Source organism: Oryx dammah, unplaced genomic scaffold (genome assembly GCF_014754425.2).
Source record: "Oryx dammah isolate SB20612 unplaced genomic scaffold, SCBI_Odam_1.1 HiC_scaffold_11050, whole genome shotgun sequence".
Taxonomy (NCBI): Eukaryota; Metazoa; Chordata; class Mammalia; order Artiodactyla; family Bovidae; genus Oryx; species Oryx dammah.
The window spans coordinates 8,264,940-8,292,244 of NW_024080444.1; the positions used below are offsets into that span (position 1 = coordinate 8,264,940).

The window sequence follows — 27,305 nt, forward strand, 5'->3', positions numbered from 1 at the left end:
CTCACTCTTCCCTTTGCACTACAAGGAGGGGCAGGCTTCTTCTTGGCCAAATTAATTTTTTTAGTGTTTGTGTCTTCTCAACCTTACTTTAGGATATTTTCCCTTTAATACATTCTTTTGCCATTGTTGAACAGCATATGTAATCTGAGTATTCCTGGGGAAATGAAGAATCAGCCATGGTTTTTCTTTTTTTTTTTAGGTACATTGTAAAAGAAGAAAGAACATCCCTTAGTAATCTAGTGGAGGATATTCAGGGTGCATGTAAACACATATAGAGCCTGAGATATAATTTTAGCCACTAAGAATTTTTAAAGAACAATGGATAAAATAGGATTTAGACTGTAAGCCATTAAATTGTGCCATTAGCATCACTTAAAACACCGAAAAAATAAAGATAGAAGTTACAATGAAGAAAAAATGGATTCTTCACCATCGTATAAAGATGGTATTTCTCAGGCCTGTATTACCTGAGCCACTGATTTGTTTCTCTATGATTTCTTTAGAATATCTAGCTATATTTTTTTCCTCTTTCCTAACTGTATTTTTTATTTGTACAAGGCATTGGGAGTTATATTTCAAAATTTAATAGTAGCTTGTCAAAGCCATTCAGTTACTATGGAATATATATATATTTTTTAATATTATTCTCTTTTGAAGAAGGGATGATATGTTAGTTTGGGAGTGGAAAGCAGCCACTCTGGTGAACTCTGTTAACTCTGTGTGTTCAACTCCCTCCCTTTAGAAATGACTAATTCCAAAGAGCCGTGATGTTAGGCTTATGATCTGTTGTGTGGAACACCATGGCAAAGTGCTGGTGTGATGTGGCATTTAGTAGAAGAGCTCTCACGAGCCTTGGTTCAAACCCAGGTTGAAAAATTGTGATAATATCCCTTTAGCAGAAATTTGTAGTTTTTGCAGTGCCTATTTAAAGTGCCTGATCAATCTCCACTGTGATTTTTAAAGACTACACGTGTGCATGGATCCTATTTCTTTTTGTCCTAGGTGTGTAACACTTGAAATGTTGTCGCTTATTGCTTCTTGAATGCACATACACATGGTAGAGCTGTGGTCTCAGGGAAGAGTCAAGTGGGACTTCTCTTTCAGTATTAGGAGTAGCCCTTCTGCATGCCAGGCTGACCAGTTTTCTGTCATGGTTTGACTGAGATCAATTTGGTATTAATATGCGTGCAAATTCTAGATGAATTTAGAATATATTATATTAATATAATACTGGGGTAAATATCTTTCTGTTGGTTCAGTTTTCATAATAGTTTCTGATAATTTTATTTAGTATTAGTTTGCTATTTACCAGTCTTTTGTTTGTTTTTTAAACTAAATGCAGACCAAGAATCTGCTGTTAAATCTTCTTCTGTAAAACTGGTTTCACTACAGTGAAATCATTTACAGTCTAGACCTGAGTTTATGCTTCTTGGCCACTGTCATTGGACATGAGTGTTACTGGATCTTTATTATAAACACAACTGTCGACAGATGAATTCCTAAAATGGTTTAGGTCCTCTTTTTCCCACTGCTTTTTGCCACTTTGCTGTCTCAGATGGTGAACATACCCTCATTTTCCTTCTTGCTGTTAATGAACCTCCCTGTAGTCTCCAACAACTTGCAGCACTTCTGTCCTATATGAAAACAACCAGGTCTCTTTTATCCCCCCTCTGGTAGTATATCTCTCTGTGCGGTGTAACTGCATTATTTCTTTGACATGAGAGAATAGGTTGACATTGGTATTGTAAGATGACCATTTTTTCCTTGCTTGTTTTCTGTGGTGCTCAGTAAAGTAAGCTCTGAAACCAGAGTCTGGTTTTAAATTCTGGCTGTCCTTTTGTAACCTGGAGCATGATGCCTCGTACTCTTTGCCTCAATTTCCTATCTTAAAAATGTGGATGATGAGTGATGATGGTGATGGCATAGAATAGTGCCTTCTCGGGTTTACTGAGGATGTAAAACACACATCAGCAGATAACACACAGTAGATATTTAATAAGTGTTACCTATTACTATTCAAAAACATTCAGCTAACATTTTTCATTGAGCACTTGTGTTTAGGTACTGTGCTAAAATTATTTAAATTTGATCTACAGATTATCAAAATTTGGATGATTGATAAACCAGATAAACGAGATTTTCCTGCAGTGTGTTAAAGTCCCCAGCTTGCCTCTCTGTTAAAAAAAAAATCCTATACATAGCTGACTCATAAACTCTGTTCCAGGAGTTAATCTGAAGATCAAGAGGGAAAAATTTGAAGCATATCTGCTTTTTCAAGCTTAAGATATTACCAGTTTAAAATTAATTTGGCTTGGGTCTATTGGATAATGGAAAGTGTTTCCATCTTCCTGTTTTGTTCCTTCCTGTAATGAATTTTCTTGAGCTGCTCAGAAGGAGGAGCTGGAGATATTTATTCTAACCAAATACAGGAATATATGGGCCCCTGGTCCGGAAAGTTCAAGATGGAAGTAAACACAGTAATGAAGAGAGTAAGTGGCTTTTGATATGGCCAGAAATTATTCTTCAGGAAGAAAACTAAAAAATAGGAAAATGATGAGTTTGAAGGGCAGGGCAAATGATTCTTTTGTATTTTGCAGAAATTACTTCTGCAAAGAAGCCTAACTCAAGTAGTTAGATCACCAAAATGAAGTTAGGAATGGAAAGACTGTCTATTTTCTGTCATCAAAATGTGTTCCTTCCAGTAGACAGAGCTATTTCACTGAGAGGATTCATAGCTCATCAGAAATGTCCTTTAGTTTTTATTTTGGATTATGAGTGTTTACATATGTATGATATATGTATATATGCTTGCATGTATTTATGTATTTAGATCACAAACCATTTAACCATCTATTAAAATGTATTAATTTCTAGGGATGATGAAAATGTTCTAAAATTAGATTGGGGTGCTGATACTAATTGGATATACAGGTACAAAATACCATTGAAGTAGGACATTTTGAATGGGTGATCTGTATGTCTGTGAATCATATTCCAGTAAAGCTATTTGAAAAATAAAAGGTAAACTGCTGCTTAGCACAGCTCTCTGGTTAGATTCCCTTTGGTGTATGTCACCTGAATAAAAACTGTACTGGTTCCTTGGGCCAGTTAGAATAGACATGCTCATTGACGAAAGCAGGAAGAAAGCCAGTTCATTTTCCATGCTTATCAATGCCTTCCTTGTTTTCCTTTTCTCTGAATTTGCAGAGATGTGACAAAATACAAAAAACCTTACTGCTCCCTCCTTCCTCCCCTCACAGTAAAGTAGCTAGCTAAATTAGCACCATCCAGCTGTCTGCAGCAAGAAAAGTATTCCAACTATTTCACTTATCCTTTGCAGACTTTTCTGTAGCTTTCTCAATTAATTGCTCCCAGCAGAGCTGTACCTATCTAGTAAGGTTAAGAATATGTCACACAATCAACAAATGTGTATACTTCAAAGCATTTTATTGTGTATAGAGGGACTTGCTTTATTTTTAGTCCAAGATACGACATATTTGTTATCTCTGATCTCTACTTGTGATGAGGCCCTTAAGCTTGACAGATGGAACAACATCTGAAATATTTGTGAATTGCTTCTTGTTACTGCTCATAGCCTGATGATATTGACTATACCGTTTTATGATTCCTTAATTTCTTTCCCAGGACATTCTTAGTTTCTTTAATTTTCCTCACGTAGTTACTATTTACCTGATAAGTTTGATCTGTTTGGGAGCCTCCACTCTTCTGCCTTTGTTGTCCTGCTTCAGTAAATTCAGAGAATTCCCAACCAGTGTCCATCTTGAAATAAAGAATTAAAAGTACTGGTGCTTGGGTGGAAATTGATTCTCTTACCTATAATTTTGCTTTTTCTCATTTCCTTAGCTTGCTTTAGATTTATTTATTCATTTGTGATGCAGTGTGTGTGTGTGTGTGTGTGAGAGAGAGAGAGAGAGAGAGAGAGAGAGAGAGCTCTAGTGAGTGAGCATGTACTCCATGGAAAGCTTTGTGTATAATGGTGGGGATACAAAGATTTAAAGAAGTGTGGTTCCACATCAACTTGTAATCTTTCTTTAGATTTCAAAGCTCACTTTTCAAAACTCTCTCAAGCAGCACTCCCAGGCTTTATCTCCAGGCAGGAAGTCATAAGAATATAGACTTGGAAGCCGAATGTGCTTAGTTGCTCAGTCATGTCCAGCTCTTTGCGACCCTATGGACTATACAGTCCATGGAATTCTCTAGGCCAGAATACTGGAGTAGGTAGGCTTTCCCTTTTCCAGGGGATCTTCCTAATTCAGGGATTGAATTCAGGTCTCCTGCATTGCAGGCAGATTCTTTACAAGTTGAGCCCCAAGTGAAGCCCTGTGTTCAAATCTTGCCTCTGCTGTATAAATGTTCTGACCATGTACAAGTTACAAGTCTATAGGCCATTTTCATATCTGTAAAATGAAGATGAAAAATGGCATACATTCGATGTGGATATCTTAAGGATTAAATAGAGAACTGCTTATAAAGTATTTTGAAGAATAGGATTAAATAGTCACTAAATGTTAGTTGCTGTTGTGCTTTTTTCTCATTGATTTGCATCATTTCCAAATTAGAATCATATATATGTAGATCTAAACATTTAGATCAATATTTAGAACATTGATGATCCCATTAACTTCATAATTTGAGCAGTATCTTTTGAAATTGTAAATATATATTATTATATATACAGTTTTGCCACCAAAATGCATTGACTGATTGGTACATTCATGTATTTAATACTCCCTTTAATAATTATTTATTGGACATATTTCCTGTGTCAAGTATTGAGGTAACTACTGGCTAAACAAGGATGAGGTAAAGAAATAGGATCCTTAACCAACAGAGGGATGATTAACCTCAAAATTTTTATATGTTCAGTGATAAATATTATGAGGGAAGAAAATAAGGAGGCTAGTGTCTCAGCTATTCAGAAGAGTAATAAAAAGTTTCTGAAGCAGTGATTTATTTTTTTTGCTTATTGTGAAATAATTTTAGACTTGAAAGAAATTAAATTGTAAAGTATTTTCCATGTAGACTTAACACATATTTCCCCAATAATGATGTGTTACATAATTGCAGTACATTATCAAAATCAGAAAGTCAGTATTAACACAAGACTATTAACTACAGGTTTTACTAGTTTTCACATCATTTTTTTAAAAAGGTATAGTTCTGTTAAGGAAGATCAAATGCATAGCTCTGAGGGAATGATTTTTGAGTTAGCACTTGATGGATGAATAGAAGTTAACTACACCTGAAGAGCTGTTAAAGTTCAAGGAACTTTTATACGGCAAGACAGGCACAACCTACTGCATTCTGGGGGCTTGAAAGAATGGGTGTAACTGGATCCCAGGTGGTGAGGAGGAGGAAGTAATCAAGTAAGAATATACAAGTAAGCAGGGCTATCTGATGCAGGCTTTAGAACTTGTTCAGGATCTTGGGTTTTACTCCAAGGACAGCTGGAAGAGTAACAGAAAGAGAGGTGAACAAACAGCAGTGTGATGGTAGCAGGGATGGAAGAGTCTTTGGAGCCAGGCCAGCAAAAATGTCCTTGAGATCTTTGAAGAGTCTTGTTGAAAGTTAAAAGATGGGAAGCAGGAGAGAAGAGTGACAGCAGTTAGGAAGACCAGATGGCCTTGAAACTGGAAAGAAAAGTTAGTTGATTTTACTGAGATATGTTCTTCTAAAGCTTGAACCAACAACAGATTATCATAATTCTGAATGAAAGTAGAAGCTAATGAGGGACATGTAATTCTTTATTTTTAGCATGTCCTTTTTCTCCTAAATACATCATTGCTCATAATTTCTCTTTTTGGTTGTTTAGACAATTTTATTTAAACTTACCTTTATATTAATGTATTCGTAAAAAAAAAAAAGTACCTTGGAATCCAGAATTAGTGTAAAACTGTGAATGAACTTTAAAACCTCACTAGAAAAGGTATTTCAATTTAGTGTTTGTTCTCTAACGAAGTTTTTAAATTCACTTTACAATGTGATGGATTTTGTATAGTCACAACATAGTGTTCTGACGGTTCTTTTATACTACATTTATTAAATGTGACATTAAAATACACTAAGTACTTATATTTTCTTATTTAAAAAGTAGTGCATAGTACGTTACTTTTGGGCTATAAGTGCGGGAAGTAAAAGGAGCTGATTAAATACATTCCAGTAGTTTATTTTCTCTCTTAGTTTTTCCTTTGTTTGTTATTTTTGCTGAATTGCTTCCCTGTGGCTCAGCTGGTACAGAATCCACCTGCAATGCAGGAGACCTGGGTTCGATCCCTGGGTTGGGAAGATCCCCTGGAAAAGGGAACAGCTACCCATTCCAGTATTCTGGCCTGGAGAATTCCATGGATTGTATAGTCCATGGGGTCGTAGAGTTGAACATGACTGAGTGACTTTCATTTCACTTCACTTCATAAAGGAGTGAGAGAAAAATAAATTGTGGTTGTTTGTTTACCACAAAAAATTGCAGACCTTAAGTTCTGCATACCACTGACCAGATCATTAGAACTATCTGTATTATTCATGCAGCATGGGACTTTTTATTTTTCCTAAAGACAGATATTTTTGGTAATGACAAACATGTTTTAAAAAGAACCTGTTTTTTTTCTCAGTACACCTTTAAAGATTTTTAAATTGTTTTATATCTGGTCAACTTAAGATTTTTGTGAACCTCATTTTAATTGGTAACAAAAGTTTACAACATGATTTTCAAAAATGTTGCTGCTGCTGCTGCTAAGTCACTTCAGTCGTGTTCGACTCTGTGCGACCCCATAGACGACAGCCCACCAGGCTCCCCTGTCCCTGGGATTCTCCAGGCAAGAACACTGGAGTGGGTTGCCATTTCCTTCTCCAATACATAAAAGTGAAAAGTGAAAGTGAAGTTGCTCAGTCGTGTCTGACTCTTAGCGATCTCATGGACTGCAGCCTACTAGGCTTCTCCGTCCTTGGGATTTTCCAGGCAAGAGTACTGGAGTGGGGTGCCATTGCCTTCTCCAAATGTTACTGCAACCACCTATTAATAAAAATATTAGCTATTAAAAAAAAAGACTAAGGGAAGGCGTTCATCGCTTTCAGCTGTAGTGATTTTAGGTTGTTACAAAGAGCACCTCTTTAATGTCTATGTGTATCCTTTAAAAGTAAATTTAAATCACAATGTTTAGTTTAAAATTAATGTTTAATTCAGTAAATGCCTACTATGTGTCCCAAACAAGCCATAGCCTGGTTCTTGTTATCACAGAATTTACACTCTCGCTGGGCAGGGAGGAGAGAAGCATACAGCACAAGGTTATGAACAAGAGATAAATGAACGGTGTGACTTTGATAGTTATAAATGCAGCAGAGATAATGAAACAGGGTGATGTGCTGTGAAAGTATGGGGGGTATTAGAGGAGGGGACAGGGCATTGCTTCATCTTCTATCAAGGAAGGTGTTGCTTAGAAACAACACTTAAGCTGAGTGATGGGGAGCCACCAGCTGTGAAAAAGTAGAGTTCAGGGCATCCAGGCAAATAGAACAGTGATTCAGAAAAGCCTGAAGGAAAGAAGCCTCCTATGTTCAAAAGACAAAATAAGGCCCAAGGGTCTGAAACACAGTGGGTGGGAAGGCAGGACAGCAGGGTGGGGCTAGACCATGTGGCCCTATAGGCCTTAAAAGGTGTTGGATTGCTCCAGTATGTGGGAAACACATGTGTTCTTGGGATATCTATCTATGAAACCTTAGTTGGGAACACTGTCCTCTACTGGGACAAAGTAAATGTTTCTTTCTCAAATAGTTCATTGAAGGGTTGGTGCAATCTCTGATTAGGTTCTAAATTCATTTTCTAATAAGCTCCTTGAATGAAATTTCCTTTGTGCCATCCAAGTAGACTTTGGACACTGAAACCTTTGGTTAACAAGAGCAAAAATAATCTGCTTTTAGCTCTGGCATAATTTGTTTTTATTTTGAAGCAGGTGATATTTCTGCATTGGAAATATGCAGTGAAGTCTACACTCCCATCAGTATCCAGAGCTGGAGAGGACTAAGGAGGTACATATGAAAACAGAGCTTTTTTTAATTGGAAAGTGATGGCCGGCATACCTTTGCAGGGAAGAAGGGAGATTCTATAGGCCTTTCATCTATATGGTTCCACTTAGTTAAGAACCCTGGTGTTCATTTGGTAAAGAATATGCCTACAGTGCAGGATACCTGGGTTCAATCCCTAAGTTGGGAAGATCTCCTGGAGAAGCAAATGGCAACCCACTCCAGTATTCTTGCCTGGAAAATCTATGGACAGAGAAGTCTGGTGGGCTACAGCCCTTGGGCTCACAAGAGTTGGACACGTCTTAGCAACCACACCACCACCACACGGCAATAGGATTCCTAAGTGACTCCTGTAGGGAAAGTATGTCCTCTATATAGATGAAATAATTTTAATTCAATTTTTCATGGTAAATTTCTTTTATTTGAAGGAAATCTATTGCTTATGTGATTTAACATATTGGACTTAGTTTTAAGCCCAGGGGAGTTATAGGATAATAAATAAATTAAGGATTATTAAACTATAACTTAAATATGTTTTCTCTAAAATAGTACACGGGGTTAGCAACCAGATATGGTTTTAATTCTGGTTCCTCTGCTTACCTTGAACACTTTTCTCAATTCTTCTGACCGTTTGGGGATGCTCATGCTTGTAAGCAACTCTTACAAGTTGCTGTGAGATTCAAATGAAATCCTTTATGCGAAGTGCTATGAATACCTGATGCATGGCAGGTAAAGATTCATCTTTATCCCATTGTAGAAACCAACTTGCCTGATGTATGTATAAATCAATTATCTTGCATTTTCTCCTAGCTGAGATGATTTTCAGCTCAAGGAATGAAGCAATAGCTTGAACAGCAACAAATAAAGCATAATAAGAAAAGCATCCATGTCATGGATTTGTTTTATAGCTTATATGCTGAACTCAGTTAAATCTCTCCTTGCTATATTTGTGCCATCAGTGTAGCCCAGAGTTTGTCAAGCTTAACACTGTTGACGTTTTGGGCTGGGTAATTCTTTGTGTTGGGTGGGGTTTGCTCTGAGTGTTGTAGAATGTGTAGCAACATCCCTGGCTTATTCCCAGTAACATTCTAGCCCCGAGTTGTGACAACCAGAAGTCTTCAGATATGGCTAAATGTTCCCTGAGGGGCAAAGAGACCCTCGGTTAAGAAGACTAATAATGTGTAAGTGCTGGTGCAGGATGGGCTTCCTTGGTGGCTAAGACTGTAAGGAATCCGCCTGCAATACAGGAGACTCACATTCAACATCTGGATTGGGAAGATGGCAACCCACTCCAGTATTCTTGCCTAGAGAATCCCATGGACAGAGGAGCCTAGGGGGCTACAGTCCATGGGGTCGCAGGGAGTTGGGCACGACTGAACGACTAGTACTTTTCACTTTTCTGGTGCAGAATGCTGGTGCAGAGAATAGAAGAGGCAGATTCTGCCCTTCTAACAGAAGGGGGAAATTTTGTCAGAAATATGTTAGGCATTTTGTGAGGTCTTGAAATCAGCTATGCAAACTGATAAAGCTAACTGTGATTTCTGTTTAATATCTGTAAACCAGGAACTGATTGCCTAATTTCTTTATGTCTCAATTTGTTATGTAGAGTATTACATGATAATTGTAGGGTTGCTGTGAAGATTAATATTAACCAATATAAGGTGCTTAGAACTATACCTTACACATAGTAAGCACTAAATAAATATTAGCCATTGTTATCACATCAATAAGTTTCTTTATAGTATATTAATTTTGTTAATTTATTATTTTGATTTTACTTTGTTTTAGTAATAAAATCCACTTTATCTCATAGCAGTGATCATGGAAATACCATCCCCTTCTATAATTTTTAAACATTTTATATCTTACCTTATTCCTAAATACTCTAGGAGTAGGGAGGATACCTTTTATCATCCGCAGTTCAGTTCAGTCGCACAGTCGTGTCCTACTCTTTGCGACCCCATGGACTGCAGCACACCAGGCCTCCCTGTCCATCACCAACTCCTGGAGCTTGCTCAAACTCATGTCCATTGAGTCGGTGATGCCATCCAACCACCTCGTCCTCTATCATCCCCTTCTCCTCCCGCCTTCAGTCTTGCCTAGGATCAGGGTCTTTTCCATGAGTCAGTTCTTTGCATCAGGTGGCCAGAGTACTGGAGCTTCACCTTCAGCATCAGTCATTTCTCAGATAAAAGAAACCAAGGGTCAGAACAGATGACTTGCCTGGAGCAAAAAGGTGAGAAGGTGATGGAGAAAGCCCTAGAATTCAGCTCTCTTGATGCTTTGTCTGTGGAAGAGGCAGAGTGATTAAAAAGAGCAGGCACAAGAACAAAATGCTTAGTGACCAGAAACCTGGACAAGGGGACAGAGGGGTGTCACCACCAAGGGAGATTTCAGAGGCCCGTCTCCACTGCAGTGGTGCTGGGACTTCATTCATAGCAGAGCGAGGATTCAGAATCACGGAGGAAAGGTTACACCATACCCATAGTTTATGCACTGTGTAAGAACTAGAGAACCATTGAATGACTTTTAGGAAGGCTTCTGTCCTGTTTGAATTTAAAAAAAAATACTATCAATTTGGAAATGTTTGCATCCGTGCAACTAGTATTTTATTATAAAATGATTTTCACTTATCATTAGGCTTCCGTGTTGCTCTCATCTGCCAATTTGAATTGAAATTGTCAGCAGTAAGTTCTGACTTTAAGCATGACTTTAACCACCGTAAGCATGGTGTGATCATCTTCTTAGTCATTTTCTGGTAGATTGGAAATCATGGACAAACTATTCTATAGCTCCTCTCAAGGTGGAGTCAGGTTCTCCTCCCCTTGAATTGGGCTCGTTTTCTTGAGGTGCTTTGACTAATACAGTGCGGCAGCAAAGATGCTGTCCTTGTCCTGGGCTTAAGCCTTTTAAGTCTGGGAGCTTCCATGTCTACTCTGTGGTGCCTGGAGTCATTGTAGAAAGATGCCCAGCTGTTTTGCTGGAGGGACCCCGTGGAAAGAAAGAACTGCCCAAAAGGCCTGCACATATTGTGGCCTTCCAGGTATTCTAGCTGGAGCCCAGCCTCCTGGTGTCATGAGAGTGATCTCAAATGAGTTGAGTAGAACTGCCCAACTGAAGCCTGAGGCAGAATCCTGGGCAGAGAAATCTTTGTCTTAAGCAAGTTTTGAGGTGGTTTGAAACACAGCAATAGGTAACTGGAATGCTAGTGATTGTTGTCAACAAAATGAAACACCTACTAGGTTTAGGAACTAGCTTGGACCTGTCATTTATTCTGTTTTCTCTTCCGGCTCCGTACCACAGATGACATTCTAAATAACAGGTGTTTAACGGTAGTCCTTTCTTGAGGAGATGAACATGTTGATATACACTAGTTAAAGCCTGGTCTAGTGGTAAACTTCTGAAACCTTTTCACATTTTTGCATGCCTTTTGACTAGAGGTCGATGAATGGTTTTTGTGAAGGACCATATATATAGTAAACATTTTTCTTTTTTTATTTTGTGAGCCAAGCAGTCTCTGTGACAACTATTAAACTCTGTGTTAGAACAAGAAGACAACCACAGACAATTCATAAATATGTGGGAGACGTGGTGTTACAGTAAAACTCTATTTAGGTACCCATGCAGTGAGCCAGCTTTGGACTGAGGGTCATAGTCATGACCTCCGCTTGTGCCCTTGCACACAAGGTCTCCTCTAAAAATAGTAGGACTAGAGAATATTTATTAGCAGAAAACTTTGTTTTAACCTGGTGGGATTAGTCAGGGGAAAGCGATGTGTTTGATTAGCCTCTTTTAGCACTTTACTTTGTTAGTAACGTTTATTGGGAGCAGATTAATTAGAATAAATGAGTTCAAGGAGCACGTCTCTTGATAAACAGAGATGTTTAATAGCACTTAACCTTTAGAATTTATGCAGAACAAGCTTTGCATGTTGTTGTGGTTTATGTCTTTGGGGGGTGCTTCAGGTACTCAGCTGTTTAGTGCCACTTCAGATTGTAAACTCCTGACAAATGAATAATTTATCAGCTGTGGGATAGTTTTCATTGCACTGTGAGCCTGACATTTGGAGCTATGAACATCTTAGGATAAAAAGTGTTGGGAAGTGTTATGTTTGATGGGAATGTTGTAACACGGTCTGTAAAGAAACAGGTTTGTAATCATGGGTATTGAAGCCTGATACTGGTTTCATAAAGGCAAGCAAAAGCAGAAATATCATGGTGAATTTGATCACTTCATGGATGCTTCTAGTACTGATGGCCTCTGTACCGTCTCAGCACTCATAAATCAAAAGCAAAATAAAACTCTTCACAAGAAAGCACCATTGATCCAGCAGCAATGCTCGGAAATAACACTTTGATCCACACTGTCATCAAATGGAAAGGCCTTCATAGGGCATGGAGAGAGGGCAGTTTGCAGTTGATAGCAATTGGAATCCCTGACTTACTTGGGAAAATTTAAATTACCAGCTATTGCCAGTTTGTCCTGACAGCTAGTAGAAGGCACAAGTCTCTGAAAATGTAGGAAGGGCCTAACCATATTCTCATAAGGATTGGAGCTTGTTTAGAGTTGCATGAAGAAAGAGTACTAATTAGATTAGACAGAAATCTTGGCTGAATAAGAAGGACGATGAGTAATGGTTAAGTCTGTTCAACTATGGAGTAAAGTCTCAAGGGAAAGAATGAGATTCCCCACCGCATGAATCATTTGAACTAAGTGGCAGAAACCACCGTGGAAAACTACTGTTTCTGAAATAATCAAGACTACATCAGCAAAAGGATATAAAAAGATCATTTAGCAATTGCAAATCACATAATTCTTTTTGCATTTTAATTGTACTGATTTGGAATGAGAGATAGAAACAGGAAGGGTATTATGATAATTATAATAAAACAATTGCTTGTATTCTGGGATCTGTTCCCTCTAGAGAGTTTGCAGTTTAACAAATGGATCTGACACCACTATTGGGCAGGGGATAAATTGGCTCTCTGTCCTTTGGTGTATTTACTCAGGTCACTGAAAGTGAAAGTTGCTCAGTCCTGTCCAACTCTGCGACCCCATGGACTATACAGTCCATGGGATTCTCCAGGCCAGAATACTGGAGTCGGTAGCCTTTCCCTTCTCCAGGAGATCTTCCCAACCCAGAGATCTAACCCAGATCTCCCACATTGCAGGTGGATTCTTTACTAGCTGAGCCACAAGGGAAGCCCAAGAATGCTGGATTGGGTAGGCTATCCCTTCTCCTGCGGATCTTCCCGACCCAGGAATTGAACCTGGGTCTCCTGCATTGCAGGAGGATTCTTTACCAGCTGAGCTATGAGGGAAGCCCACTCAGGCCACTAGTCTCCTCTTTGTGGCCTGAGAGAAGCTTTCATGCATTACTCACAGTCACCAACCTGTTTAGCTCAAAAAGTGCTTTCTTTTTTTCCAGCTTTGCTAGTATTCTTTGCCTCTCCCTTTCTGACCGAACAGCTTTGGCACTGCGGATCTTACCTACTCTTTCAGATCCATCTTTTCTGCTGACTTTGGCCACTCTTACTTAGGCCCACTATGTCCCAGGTAACTTATAGATAACAGGAAGACTGAGCTAAGTCACTGCTCTCAGAATAGTGGGGGAGACATAAAGAGATAATTACAACATAGGGGGCTGTGTGCAGTAGTAGACCCGTGCATATGGTGTTGCCAGTAGCAGGCTGTTGGAATTTGTAGCGAATGTGAACAGAGATGGTAGAGACAGAAACATACTGGAGGGTGTTAAAGCAAAGCTAAAGAGCTTGGAGCTTGCCTGGTAGATCAGTGGTTCTCAACCTGATGATACTTTATAATCACTGGGGATAAAATATAGCTGTCTAGGGCCCACACTGAACATTTAAATCAAAATATATGAATTTAAGGACCAAGCATAGGTATTTTTTTTTAATGTTCCCCAATTGATTCTTAATCCCAGCTTAGCATTACCAGCTAATAAGGGAAGCAGTGAATTGTTTTAAACTAGAAAGTGATGTGGACTAAATTGCATTTTTGGTAGGTCACTGACAGCTGTGTAGAGGATGAACTTCAGGGTGAGTTGCTGTAAAGCCGAGTAGGATAAGAGTCAAGATGGTCTGAACTGTGACTGTGGCTATAAGATAAAGAGGGGCCAGATACAAAATTTATTTAAGAGGATTAAAAACTTGCAGGATTTTGTGATGGATTGAACTTGGTAAGTACAGAATGAGTCATAGAGGAAACAGCTAGAGAGGAGAAGTAGCCAAAAAGTATGTACTTCTTTGTGTATTTCTCTTCCACCCTATCCCTCCTCTGCCAGTGCATCTAGTGCACTGTATTATGATATTTAAGTTTCTCCTAACAGTTACGATAGTTGCCATACTTTTTTATTCAGCCTTTATAGACAAACTAAATCTAAAATTGTCTAAAATTTCCATTCTCTATGCACAGGGAAAGTATATTTGCTCATTTCAGATCCTGCTTCTTTTCCTCTTCCCAAAACTGAGCCTTGAATGCAGCCAATGGTAGCAAATTCAGTTCCCATAGTGACCAGTCTAGTAAAATTCATATGGAAGCAGCAGTTTAGCTCTTTGGAAAGGCTCTGCTGGATTTCATGAGGGAAGCAGCCACCCAGCGTCTTCGTGCCATTTGAGAATGCATGTCCAGGGTCTTCTGATTTTCCTAGAGAAAGTTGAAGTCCAGATTTATAGGTGAAGTAGCCCTACTTTTCACACATTTAAATTAAAAATCATTAAGTACCAGTAACATAGAGGCCAAAGGAAATGGGGATGGATCTAGTCCGGAGTCAGAGGTTTTCGATCTCTGTGTTGAGTCTCCATAGACTTTTCTAAAATAGAAATGAGAATTTCTAAATCCCAAGAGTTTCCAGCCCTTTCAGTGGTTAACAATAGCAGAAAATGGTTAAAAAGCAAAAACTTCCAGAAGGTGGTTAAAATAGCAAAACATCAGCAGCAAACATTTGGGCTGATTCTGTTTGTGGAAAGTGAATTAGAGAATGGATTCCATTACCAGGTATCTCACACTGAAATATAAAGCAGAAGGGCAAATTTAAAGTCCTTTAACTGCAATTATATAGATACTGCTGGTGAATGTGAATTGAGGACAATGAATTATTCATTTCAATCCCCTGCTCCCCAGTTTTGTACATTCTAAGGAGGCCAGGTTTAAGGACCTCAGGTGGTCCCTCATCACTGGGGGCTGGAGAGAGAGGCCCCTGCGCCCTCCTCCAGATTTCATCCATCCCCTGGAGTCAAGCCAGCCCGGTTGCTGGAGCTTTGTTCCCTCAGGGGCTGCTCTGGCTACCCAGTGTGCTGCTTCTGAATGTTTAAGGCTAAAGAGCAGTTGAGCAGTTGTTCAGCCAGTGAATTAGCATTTCAAAGGCCTATGCTCAGAGGACACTGCCCAAGTGAGCAGCTGGGTGGAGGCAGATGAGTTTACTCATACAGTCCTGTCTGGGTAATACGATATTTCTGTGAAAATGACTGTCTCTTTGTAGGAAGACTAGGGATGTGGTAAAATTGATTGCTTTATCAATTTTGATGGAATTCTTTCTAGAATGTACCTTGCCCTTCTTCATATTAAACAGATCCAATGAAGTGTGATTGTTGCTTGATCATTTGAGTGACACTCACTAGGAATATTGATTTTTCTATTTCCTTCTGTTATATTGAAATGCCCTGAAGAATTATGGTGGCATATAGTTGGCCAGACTGCTGCATTTTTGTAGGTCCATATATGTTTTACAGTTTCATTCTGAAGAAATATGGTATAGTGGAAAGGCATTAGCTTCTAAATAAAAAATATATGGCTTTAGAGCCTGCCTTTTGCTGTTTACTAGGTGGGTGGTCCTGGGGAAGTATATTAATCTCTCTGAGCATAGTTTTTTATTCAGTTAACATATATTCTACCCCTGCTACCTGCCAGCAGGTTGCAAGTTGCTGGGAATGTGGTAGTAAATAAGATGAACCCATGCCCTACTGTAGCTTCTGATCTAATCTGAGGTTTTTCTTCTGTAAAACAAGGATAAGAACCGTATCCTACACTTGTTTCATGGGGCTTAACTGTGATAATGTGGGTGAGGTACCTGGTAATGATTAGGGGCTCATAATTGGTAGATATAGCTGCAGGATTTGCTTCTCTCTCTTGTGCTTATTTGTCAGTACCATCCAATTCATTACCTTAAATTTACACAAAGCTATTTTCTTCCAGAAATCTTTTTTTTTTCTTTTTTTTAACTCTCACATTGGAATTCACAGATGTTGTTCAGGTCTCGAAGTCTGAGTTTCCTCCCTTTCTCCTTTCTGAATGTTTTGCCTGCATGGTCCTTAAGCAGTTCATTCATTCCAGCGAGATTCCTGTGCTAGGTTTCTGGGATACACTGTTTAGTGACCAAAACAACAGAATTTTGCATCATGAAGAGCACCTTCTAGGGGGCTCAAAATTGTGCAGAGGCCAGAGTAGAAGAATCAAGACTCTGTGTGTGTGTGTGTGTGTGTGTGTGTGTGTGTGTGTGTAGGAGGGGGAATTCAGATACTGTTATAATTGAGTGGTCAGGTCAAGGTAAACTCGATTGAGAAGGGGCCAGTTAAATAGTTTTGAAAGAGGGTGGCAAATTAATCATGGAAGGGGTTAGTATTCTAGGCTGGGAGCCAGTTCAGTTCAAAGAGACTAGGGCAGGAGCTTGCTTGGCATGTTTTAGGAAATGCAAGGGGAATAAATGAACAAGGGCTTCTAAGAGGCATCTGGTACAGGGAGTGTGTAAGGAGGAGAATCAACCTAGTTGGGAATTCAGCTTCCCTGGACACATTAGTGAGTTAAGATCCCGCTGAGTTGTTGAGAGCCTGCAAGCAGGAAAAAAGAGCTTCTGCCAAGGCCCTGAGGCCAAGGGAGTATGACTAGTGTCTGGAAAGGACAGAAAAATGGGGACTGCAGCAAAGGAAAATGATAAGTTATTAAAGGAAGAAGGTGGAGATGATTATATTTAGGTCTCATGAGGATTACTCTGGTTACAGTATGGAAAATCTGTGATTGCTCCTGATGACAGTAATAAGTCGGACACAAAAATCCTCTCCTAAAGTTATGGATTTCTATTCATACAGAGCAAGATCTTGGGAAAAAAATGGATTATGTAGACCATCTCTTTAGGTTTGTGGCCCACTTTTTCCCTGACCACTCATATTTCCTTAGCTGTAGGCATAGGGCCAAGCACTCATTATTATGGCCAGTGTAAATTTCCCAGGATACTGTTAGTTGTAGCATTCTGATAGATTGTCTGATGCAAAGTTTGCACTGGAGTTACCGTGGATCTCACAGGGAAGGCTTCAGCAATTCTCACCATAGTCCTGTAGGCTGAGGCAGTGAATAAAGGTTTTTAGGTGGGCAAGATGGGGACTCAGTTCAGAAACAAACCAGACACCAGAGTTTAAATTCAGTTGTTTGTATGAGCCTGGAATTCTAGCACTGGACTAGTAGTAATGCAGGAGGAGTTGTGAGGATTTTTTCCCTCAAACCTTTAACTTTTTAAATTCTCTCAAATCCTATTTTCTAACTGAACAAAAATACTTTCATAGGTGTCTAAGAATGGGTTTATTTATTCTGACGTTTCTGACATACTTAGGAATCACTATTGTTTCTGTATATTCAGATTTTGCTAACATAAAAATCTAATACAGTGGAATAAAGTGCATTTTAGCTAGAGGTTCAGCTATCTGGTTAAATAAGTTGATTGCTGCTGGGACTGCATTTTCAGCTCACTTTGCCCTGGTCTCTGTCACTGTCTGTGGTTCTGGATCTATGAAGCAGTCTCTGTACCTTTCACACTTTCAGGGAGCCTTTCATCCCCATGCTGCCTAGCACCCTTCTAAAATAAAAGATAAAAAGACAAACAGTGGTTAAAATGATACCTGTAAAGATTTTTGCAAAAAAACTTTCAGATTTTAAGAATACCTTATGTTGTTTGTTATTAAATATAGCTATACAATCAATAAAGAATAAATCAAAATTTTGCTATAGAAATGACAAAAATACAAATCTTTTATTAATAATGACTTTTTTATTGATAACACAGAATGCCATTATTATAGGCTATGTTTAGCCTTCTAGTATCCAGTCAAAACACTGTTTTTCCCCAATTACTTAGGACAGCTTTTTCCTTCTCTCCAGTCTAGTTATGTGATACATTTGTGAGGCAGTTTAGATTGATTTGTCATAGTCTACATTCCATCTTCCCCCTGACTTCCTGGTTGATTTTTAAAAAATGTATGTCCAGTAAATCCATTCTTTGTGGTATATAGTTCCATGAGTTTTGACAGACGCATAGGTTGCATATAGACTGCTCCAATTACATAGCAGTTGCTTTACCCCAGAAATTCCTTCACAGCACCTTGCTATGTAGCCTTTGGGGTTCAGCATTTTTTCATTTAGCAAAATGCTCTTAAGGTTCATTCATATTTGTTGCATTAATCAATAGATTATTGCTTCAATGGTATTGCATTGTATATATACACAGTTTGTTTATCCATTTACCAGTAGAAGGACATCTGGGTTGTTTCAAATATTTAGTGATTATGAATAAAGCTGCTATAAACATTTACGGACTGGTAAAAAGTAAATTTTAATCAGTCTCTGGTGCAGTGGTTCTGGGGACTTTCAAAAATAACAAAAAACACAGATGTCTGGGCCCCACTCCCAACCAATTGAATCAATTTCTTTGGATGGGGCTTGGGTTAATGGTTTTGCAAAAGCTCCCCAGGTGGTCCTCTTGTGCAGTCAGGGTTGAGAATTAATGCTTGGAAACACGTGCTGCTGCTACTGCTGAGTTGCTTCAGTCGTGTCTGACTCTGCGTGACACCATAGACGGCAGCCCACCAGGCCAGGCCGTCCCTGAGATTCTCTAGGCAAGAACACTGGAGTGGGTTGCCATTTCCTTTTCCAGTGCATGAAAGTGAAAAGTGAAAATGAGGTCGCTCAGTTGGGTCCGACTCAGCGACCCTATGGACTGCAGTCTACCAGGCTCCTCTGTGATCATTGTATTTTTGGTAAATCAGCTCTCTAGGGGTTTCCTTATTATTTTTACTTGGCATGGTTTAGTAATTATATTTAGGTAGTATAAGATTATGCTTCAAATTAGTTGTTTCTCTTAAGGATTTAATTTCATTTCGAGGCGAGAGTTAGTGTATGCAGATTAAACCAAGACCTTTTTAAAGGTGCACTTATTGAGGTTTTAAGTATTCATAATAGAAATATATTATTAATATACCAATTATATCCCTCAGAAATATTTTAATAATTATATGTTTGATTAAAAGGAGTGCTTGTTAGTGATATCGTGAGATTATATGTTTGAATAAACTAACACTAGAATGAAATGAGCTTCCTTAATCACCAAGTCAATTATTTTATATTGATGAAATATATTATTATCTTATATATATTGATAGTTCTTACAATGTTTTATCACAATATTTAACGACAAATATGTTGAGTTAAAGAGTAAAACAACATTAAAATCATTATGAATTGGGAAACAGATATTTCACATTAAAGACATTTCCACGTCAAGTATAAATTACATACGAACACATGGGGTTTTAAAACATTTCTCTGAACTAAAAATGCTTTTTTTAAGCTACTTGCTTTAATGATCAAAATGCTTACCAAGATGAATTTTCATTTCTGTCTTAACCCTAAGCCTAGTTTTATTCAGTTGATGGAGAATCTGAGAATAATTCTATGATCACCAAGTGTTAGGAGGTCTTTCACAAATAAGGTTGCAATAAATAGAGCCTTAAAAAAAAAAAAACTAATTGAGGAGCACCCCACCTAATAACTGGAAGGGTCCTCTAGAAATAAAGTCTTTTTAATAAAGTACTTCTCCATAGTGTTTAGTAGATTATGTTTGGGCTTCTCTGATAGCTCAGAGAATTGGTAAAGAATCCTCCTGCAATGCAGGAGACCCAGGTTCAATTCCTGGATCGGAAAGATCCGCTGGAGAAGGGATAGGCTACCCACTCCAGTATTCTTGGGCTTCCCTTGTGGCTCAGCTGGTAAAGAATCCACCTGCAATGTGGGAGTCCTGGGTTGGATATCTGGGTTGGGAAGATCCCCTGGAGAATGGAAAGGCTATTGACTCCAGTATCCTGGCCTGGAGAATTCCATGGACTGTATAGTCCTTGGGGTTGCAAAGAGTCGGACATGACTGAGCAACTTTCACTTTCATTTACATGAATAAATGTTAACTCTGATTTTAAAACACATTTATGATAAGAAATGAGATATAATGTTGATATTCTCTTGATTTAGCTCTTAGATTCTAATTGCTATTTACATACTTGGCCAAGAATATTTGGGGGCACCAGGACTTTCAAAGATGTGCTTTCCTGCAAAGGGTGGTATGGAAACTAATTACCAGGGGCACATAATGCCCTCTATTGCCCCCTCCCCCTGAAAAAAACATACACACACACAAAGCAATGACTTTAGTACTGCATTAGAAAGAGCTAAAATGTATTTAGCAGATAGAATGTTCATGCACTGTGCTGCATAATTATCTCATTTAATCATTCCAACACATGTGCTTTAAAAACCTTTATTATCCTCAACTATAAATTAGGGTAAATCACAGATTAGAAAGGTTAAGTTACTTGTCCTTACTAAGTTGTTGTTTATATTAAGTGGTGAAGTTGTGAATCATACCTAGATAATCTGACTTCAGAGACCACAGGCTTCATTGCTACGCCACGCTCTGTTAGGCATCATTTGCCCCATCTTTACTGAATTTAAAGAAACCCTATTCTGTGCTCCCTTCATGCATCTTACTTATTTTATAATGCTAGACACATTCTGTTTTATTTGTGATTCTTGTATTTGTTTATATACACATACCCTCCTGTTGGTGTCTAGATGCTTTCTTTCTGTTCTGGGAGTATTTGCACATTGCCTGACACTCCGTAGGCTCTCAAGAACTGCTTGGCTGATTAAAGAACAGATGTAAAGTTCATACAGAGCACCCATTATGTTGGGTTGGGATCCCCTCTTCATTTCAGAGGTACCCCAGGAGACTTTTGGAAACTCAGCCAGTTCTCTTGCTTGGTGCAGTGCTAGCTTAGGTGTAATATCTAAGTACCTTTTGTCCTTGGGTAAGTTTGAACTTCCTCTGTAAGCATAATGCATTAATAATTATAAAATGTGGTACAAGGAAACCTACTCTATAACTTGATTTTGTTCTGGAAGAGAAAATGCACAACCCCAGTACAGATAAACTTAGGGATGATGTGAGTGGGACCAGTTATGGTAATGTGATCTGCATGGCAAGTGTTTTTGCTGGGGAAGAGTTACTTAAAATGTTTCATTCTAGATAATAATAATTGATCACACTATAGTAGTGACCATGATTAAACATGATAGTATAAGGTCCTTTTTCTCTCTGAGGAACACCTGTTGAATTACAGTGGGAATGAGACCATAAAACCTTAAATTTGAAAGTAGAATTAGAAGGCGGAGAAGAATGTCTAGAACTTTGATTGCTCTTATTTCTATGGTTGTGTCCTCTCGTTTTTACTGTTTGCTTCTTGGCTGTGCTTTTTTCTTATGAAGTAAGGCTATACTAAGTAATTTAAGGAGTCGTATTTCCCAAGAACAGTGTAATCAAGGAACACTGCTATTTTCTCATAGATTTTGAAAGGCTTTATATTCTTACATGCTTACTTTGAAGTAACTCAAATCACAGAAACAGGGTAGCCAAACGGATGTACTTCTCTCTTTGGTCTATTGCTTGCTTTAGAGAGATGTAATTCATTTAAAACCTGCAATTCCGACACAATGTTAAATATACACTACCTATTCAGGTAACACCTTTTCACAACCTTCTGTTGCCAAGAATCAGTTGTAGGACCTTACATTTTTGCTTAAAATTGTGTAGGATTATACCCCCTTGATTTATTTTGTAATAGCTCCATGCATTTTACTGTAGCAACTAAGAAAGAGTGTTGTCCTTAAGGCCCTATCCTCAAAATAGAAAGTTTGGACAAAGCTAATTGATTGTAGGTTTGCTGTTGTTCATTATCTTAATTAGTCTAGGTAATTAAATCATTAATTGATTGAAGCTGATCCCTTGCTAACAGTAAAACTCAATGCTTTTCTGTTTGATCCCATGAGAACTACCTCTTCAGTTCTTCACTCACCTCTTTTTTTGTGGTGTTGACAGACTCCGACGGTGGGCACAGGGGCACTAGAGGGTAACAGTAACCTGTGGACAGAGTTGCTGTGAGATGCGTTTCAGTGGAAGCAGACAGCAGTCCAAGCCTGGCTGAGGCTAATTAACACTGGACGGTAAACCACCGCGCAGAAGCAATCCATTATGCAGACAATCCTGGGGAGGCAGTTAACTTTTGTTGTTCGTTGTGCTTCGCTTGGGTTCCTTTCTGAAACTGTGGATTTCCATCAAAGGGCCCTGATAGCCCTTCCTGCCCGGCGTGTGCCCACGTGTCTTTAGTCTTGTGCCGCGGTGTTTCTGAGGTGAGCACTTTTTCTTCTTACTCAAGATTCATGAGCCTCTGGATAATCACTCTGTTTCCTAAATATATGAAGCTCTTTTAAAACTTCAAAGCTGCCTCAGGGCAGAGGGAAGGAGGGAGGGAGAGAAGATGCCGACTTCGAAGGCTTCCAGTGAATTGGCAAAACCATGAATACTTGTCTTCAGGTGCTGAAATATGAGCTGTTTTAACAGAGCTATTTCAAGTCTAAAAGTTGGCTTTTAAAATGAATCACTAATCCGATAATTACAATAACATTAGAATCAGACTAAACAAAGGAAAAGGTAAGGCAGTAAGAAGCTGTTGTACCTTGGAGTGCATTTCAAACCTCCTTGTTAGTCCTGTTCTATCTCATTTTAGAGAAACTTCTCTGGTAAGCTTGGTTTTATCAAAACTCCTTCAATACTGTGAGGGTTTCTTTTCTTCCTTCCTTCCTTTTTTTTTTTTTTTTTTTTGGTGTGGAAGTAATGAAATTCATAACTGGCTTCTTTTCTCTTTTCTTGGATAAACTGAGTCTGGCAGGTCTTTGGAAGAATTCAAGTTCTTGCTTTTTCTGATTGATATGATAGCAACAGTAAGGAAGCAGAAGAGGTTGAAAGAATGTCTGGCATATGGATATAATGCTCCCTGCATGCTCCTAATTAGTTAGCTGGTTTTTTTTTTTTTTTTTAAATCATTGTTGACATAGCTTTCAGACAACTCTGCTTGTGGAAAAATATAGCGAACAAATGAGTCCTTTATGTCACTACCGAAATAAATTCTTAGAGAATTATAATGTTCTATCATGCATAGTTTACTCTGGCTACAGTTATATCCAATAAACATTAACATGTGACACATAATTATAAAACATTTTCTATCTAGACATAAATATACTCCCTTTAAAACTGTTGCGTGAATCTGATAAATTATAATTCTATATTCTGTATATACTATGTGCTTAATTTCTTTCTAACCTGGAAAGCAGATATATCTTGTATATCTCTCTTTGTTGTTGCTTATTTTATGTAATGTTGAGACAAATGCTGATTCCAGAATGGAAAAATCACCTATTATAATCAGAAATAATTTAAAATTCAAAACTATTATTTGTTTATATTTTAACAGTTAAGAATTTGTTTCTTATAGGTATTCTGTTCATATTTGTTTTAAGATGAAAAGATACTTTTGTTTCAGAATAGTTTTAGAAAAGTGATTATACCTTTTGGGAGAACTGATGTATTGATATTTTACTTGCAGGAAGAACATGAACTTAACAGTTTTGGGGATACCTGAGAGGTCAGAGGCTAAACCTTTTTACAACTTAATTGAAAATCAGAAGGTGTTATGAGAGGCATTGGTATGAGTTCAGTTCGGTTCAGTTGCTCACTCATGTCCCACTCTTTGCAACCCCATGAACCACAGCATGCCAGGCTTCCCTCTCCATTACCAACTCCCGGAGTCTACCCAATTCCATGTCCATTGAGTCAATGATGCCATCCAACCATCTCATCCTCTGTCATCCCCTTCTCCTCCTGCCCTCAATCTTTCCCAGTATCTGGGTCTTTTCAAATGAGTCAGCTCTTTGCATCAGGTGGACAAAGTATTGGAGTTGCAGCTTCAACATCAGTCCTTCCAATGAACACCCAGGACTGATCTCCTTTAGGATGGACTGGTTGGATCTCCTTGCAGTCCAAGGGACTCTCAAGAGTCTTCTCCAACACCACAGTTCAAAAGCATTGATTCTTCAATGTTCAGCTTTCTTTATAGTCCAACTGTCACATCCATACATGACCACTGGAAAAACCATAGCCTTGACTAGATGGACCTTTGTTGGCAAAGTAATGTCTCTGCTTTTTAATATGCTATCTAGGTTGGTCATCATTTTCTTTCCATGGATTTTATTTACTTATGACTTGTGACTAATAGTGAGAAAGATTGCTCTTTGTTTATCAATGGGAATACAGTTGATCAGAGGATGGTGACTTCTACTCTGGTGGTGGCAGTGGAATTGGAGAGAAGTGGATAGATGCCAGAAATACTAAGAGATATGAAACGAAAGAGAAGTTAAGGATGATTCCCAGATCTCTCTTATGAACACCTAGTTGGGTGATGGTAGTATTTATTGAGATAGAAAGCACTAGCAGGAAGGAGGACTTGTTTGGGGTGAATGGAGAATCAAGAGCTTGGTTTGGGACATATTGGATTTGACCTGACCTTGAATAACCTAGTGGCAGAATTAAATAAGCAGCTAGATATATGAACTTCCGTATGAGAAAAGAGTTATGGGCTGAAGTTAATCTCTTGAAGTTATAAATGAGAATAGACAGTATCACCAAAGGAGAGAATAAACAAAGACTGAGAATTTAAGAAGCAACCCCTGGGAACTCTTTATTTATAGAGGATGAGTACAGCAGGTGAGGTCAAAGGGGGAAAGGAGAAAGATAACGATAGAAAAAGGAGAACATTCAGGGAGGGGTGTGTTTTAGAGACCAGAGGCATTGACGTTTGGAGGAAAGATGCTCTGAGAATCTACTGAAAGATCTGGAAAGTGTGTATTGAATTTGATGACTTCGGGAACATTGATGACATTAGGAAGAGTTGAACTGAAGGAAAACGAAGGAGTGGAGTGGATTATTTAAGGGAGAAGTAGAATACACATAGGATTCTGAATCTGAAAGTGTTCATTCATCCTCAGCTCATAAACTCAAAGCAGAATCCTTTTTATGCATATCATAAGTATGTATTCAACAAAAAAGAAATATTTAAGCATCTAGGCCTCTAGACTTTATTATTTTTCTTCCCTTTTCTGCTGATCTCGTTAAAGAAGAGTCAGTATATCACCATGCTGCATATTTGGTCTGGGGAGGAGGTCTAAAGAGTTTTTTCAAAATCACGATTGGTATCATCACCAAAATGTTTTTTATGGTCCGGTCTCTGACCAGCTCTTATGTGTTTTGTTTGATGACACACACTTATACTGCCACTCCAATTACGCTGCACTACTTAAAGTTCTCCAAATAATTGGAGATTACATTTATAAAGGTTAAAAATTTCTCCAATCACTATTGTTGAATCTGACTCAGGGCTGTTGAATCTGCCTGAAATGTTCTACCTTTTGCCTGCAAGTGCCCCTCTTTATGATGCCTTCCCATAAAGAACCTCTTCTGTTCCTATACTGTATAAATTTCTGTAATAAATTCTCCAAATGTCCTTTTCTTCCTCTCTTTCTCCTTTCCTTTCCTTCCCTCTTCCTCCCTTCCTTCCATCTTAGGCTGGAACATCGTGAAGTGAAGGAAATTATTTACGTATTCTCATGGCCTAATGTAGTAAGTAGGGCTTCCCGTTTGGCTCAGTAAAGAATCTACCTGCAGTGCAGGACACTTGGGTTCGATCCCTAGGTTGGGAAGATCCCCTGGAGGAGGGAACTGCTACCCACTCCAATATTCTGGCCTGGAGATTTCCATGGACAGAGGAGCCTGGCAGGCTACAGTCCATGGGGTCGCAAAGGGTCAGACATGACTGAGCGACTTTCACTTACTCACAGTGTAGTAAATAATCGCTGTTTGTTGAATGAATAGATGAACTTCAACTAGGCTAATCCAATTGAGAAACAAGATATAGCAATAGCAAAAAAAGTCCTCTGAAAAGCAGGAAAGTAAAAGGAAAGGAAAGGAAAGTCGCTCAGTCGTGTCCAACTCTTTGTGACCCCATGGACTGTAGCCTACCAGGCTTCTCAGTCCATGGGATTTTCCAGGCAAGAGTACTGGAGTGGGTTGCCATTTCTTTCTCCAGGGGATCTTCCCGACCCAGGGATCGAACCCGGGTCTCCCGCATTGTAGGCAGACGCTTTACCCACTGAGCCACCAGGGAAACAGAGATGGTACAAATAAATAAAGTACTTCATTAAAAGTTAAGGCCCTTAAGCCTCACTCAGAGCCTGTTTTCATTGACTTCACATACAACTCTAAAATGCTGATTTATTTGGCAGTCACACTGACCTGCATAAACTTAGACAAACTCCTGACCCACTGTCAGATCTCAGAAAAAGCAAGTCACTGACTGACAGGGAAATGAAAAACTATACAAAATAGATAGGAACAAAACCCATGAAAAATAGCAGAGTGAACTAAAACTGTACAAAAGAAGGGAGAGAGCTCATAAGAGAAGGAAAAAAGTGGCCTGCCAGGACCTTCCCTCAGGTCTAAAGCCAAATGAATAAACTAATTTACTAAAACAGGGTATAAATAAACCTGAGGGCTTTTCAGGTGCCCGTAGTGGTAAAGAATCTGCATGCCTACTCAGGAGACGAAAGAGATGCGGGTTGGATCCCAGGGTTTGGAAGATCCCCTGGAGGAGGAAATGGCAACCCACTCAGTTATTCTTGCCTGGGAAATCCCGTGTACAGAGGAGTCTGGCGGGCTACAATCCATGGGGTGGCAGAGAGTCAGACATGCCTACGCGAATGAGCACACATGCGTACACACACATACATACTGTCGGTTCAAAAACGGAAATGCATTTAATACATTAAAGATCATTAATTAAAATCAAGTATGGAAGTACATAGAGTTTATTGAAAAAAATATTGCTTCTGTGTGGAATTGTTATTGTTCAGTTGCTCAGTCATGTCCAGCTCTTTGCCATCTCGTGAACTTCAGCATGCCAGTCTTCCCTGTCCTTCACTATCTCCTGGAGTTTGCTCGAACTCATGTCATTTTTTGAGTCATTCTCTGTCACCCTCTTTCCCAG

At 38.8% G+C, this 27,305-nt stretch overlaps 1 protein-coding gene and 1 long non-coding RNA gene across 5 annotated transcripts in view; both read left to right on the forward strand.

The window, feature by feature from the left end:
* The window catches only part of LOC120860261 (receptor-type tyrosine-protein phosphatase delta), a 563,312-nt gene that overhangs the window by 120,863 nt on the left and 415,144 nt on the right, over positions 1-27,305 (forward strand). The window lies entirely within an intron of this gene.
* On the forward strand, positions 578-25,963 carry LOC120860262. Its single transcript, XR_005720293.1, has 3 exons — positions 578-588; positions 4,946-4,954; positions 24,688-25,963. It is a non-coding gene; the product is annotated as an uncharacterized LOC120860262 (long non-coding RNA).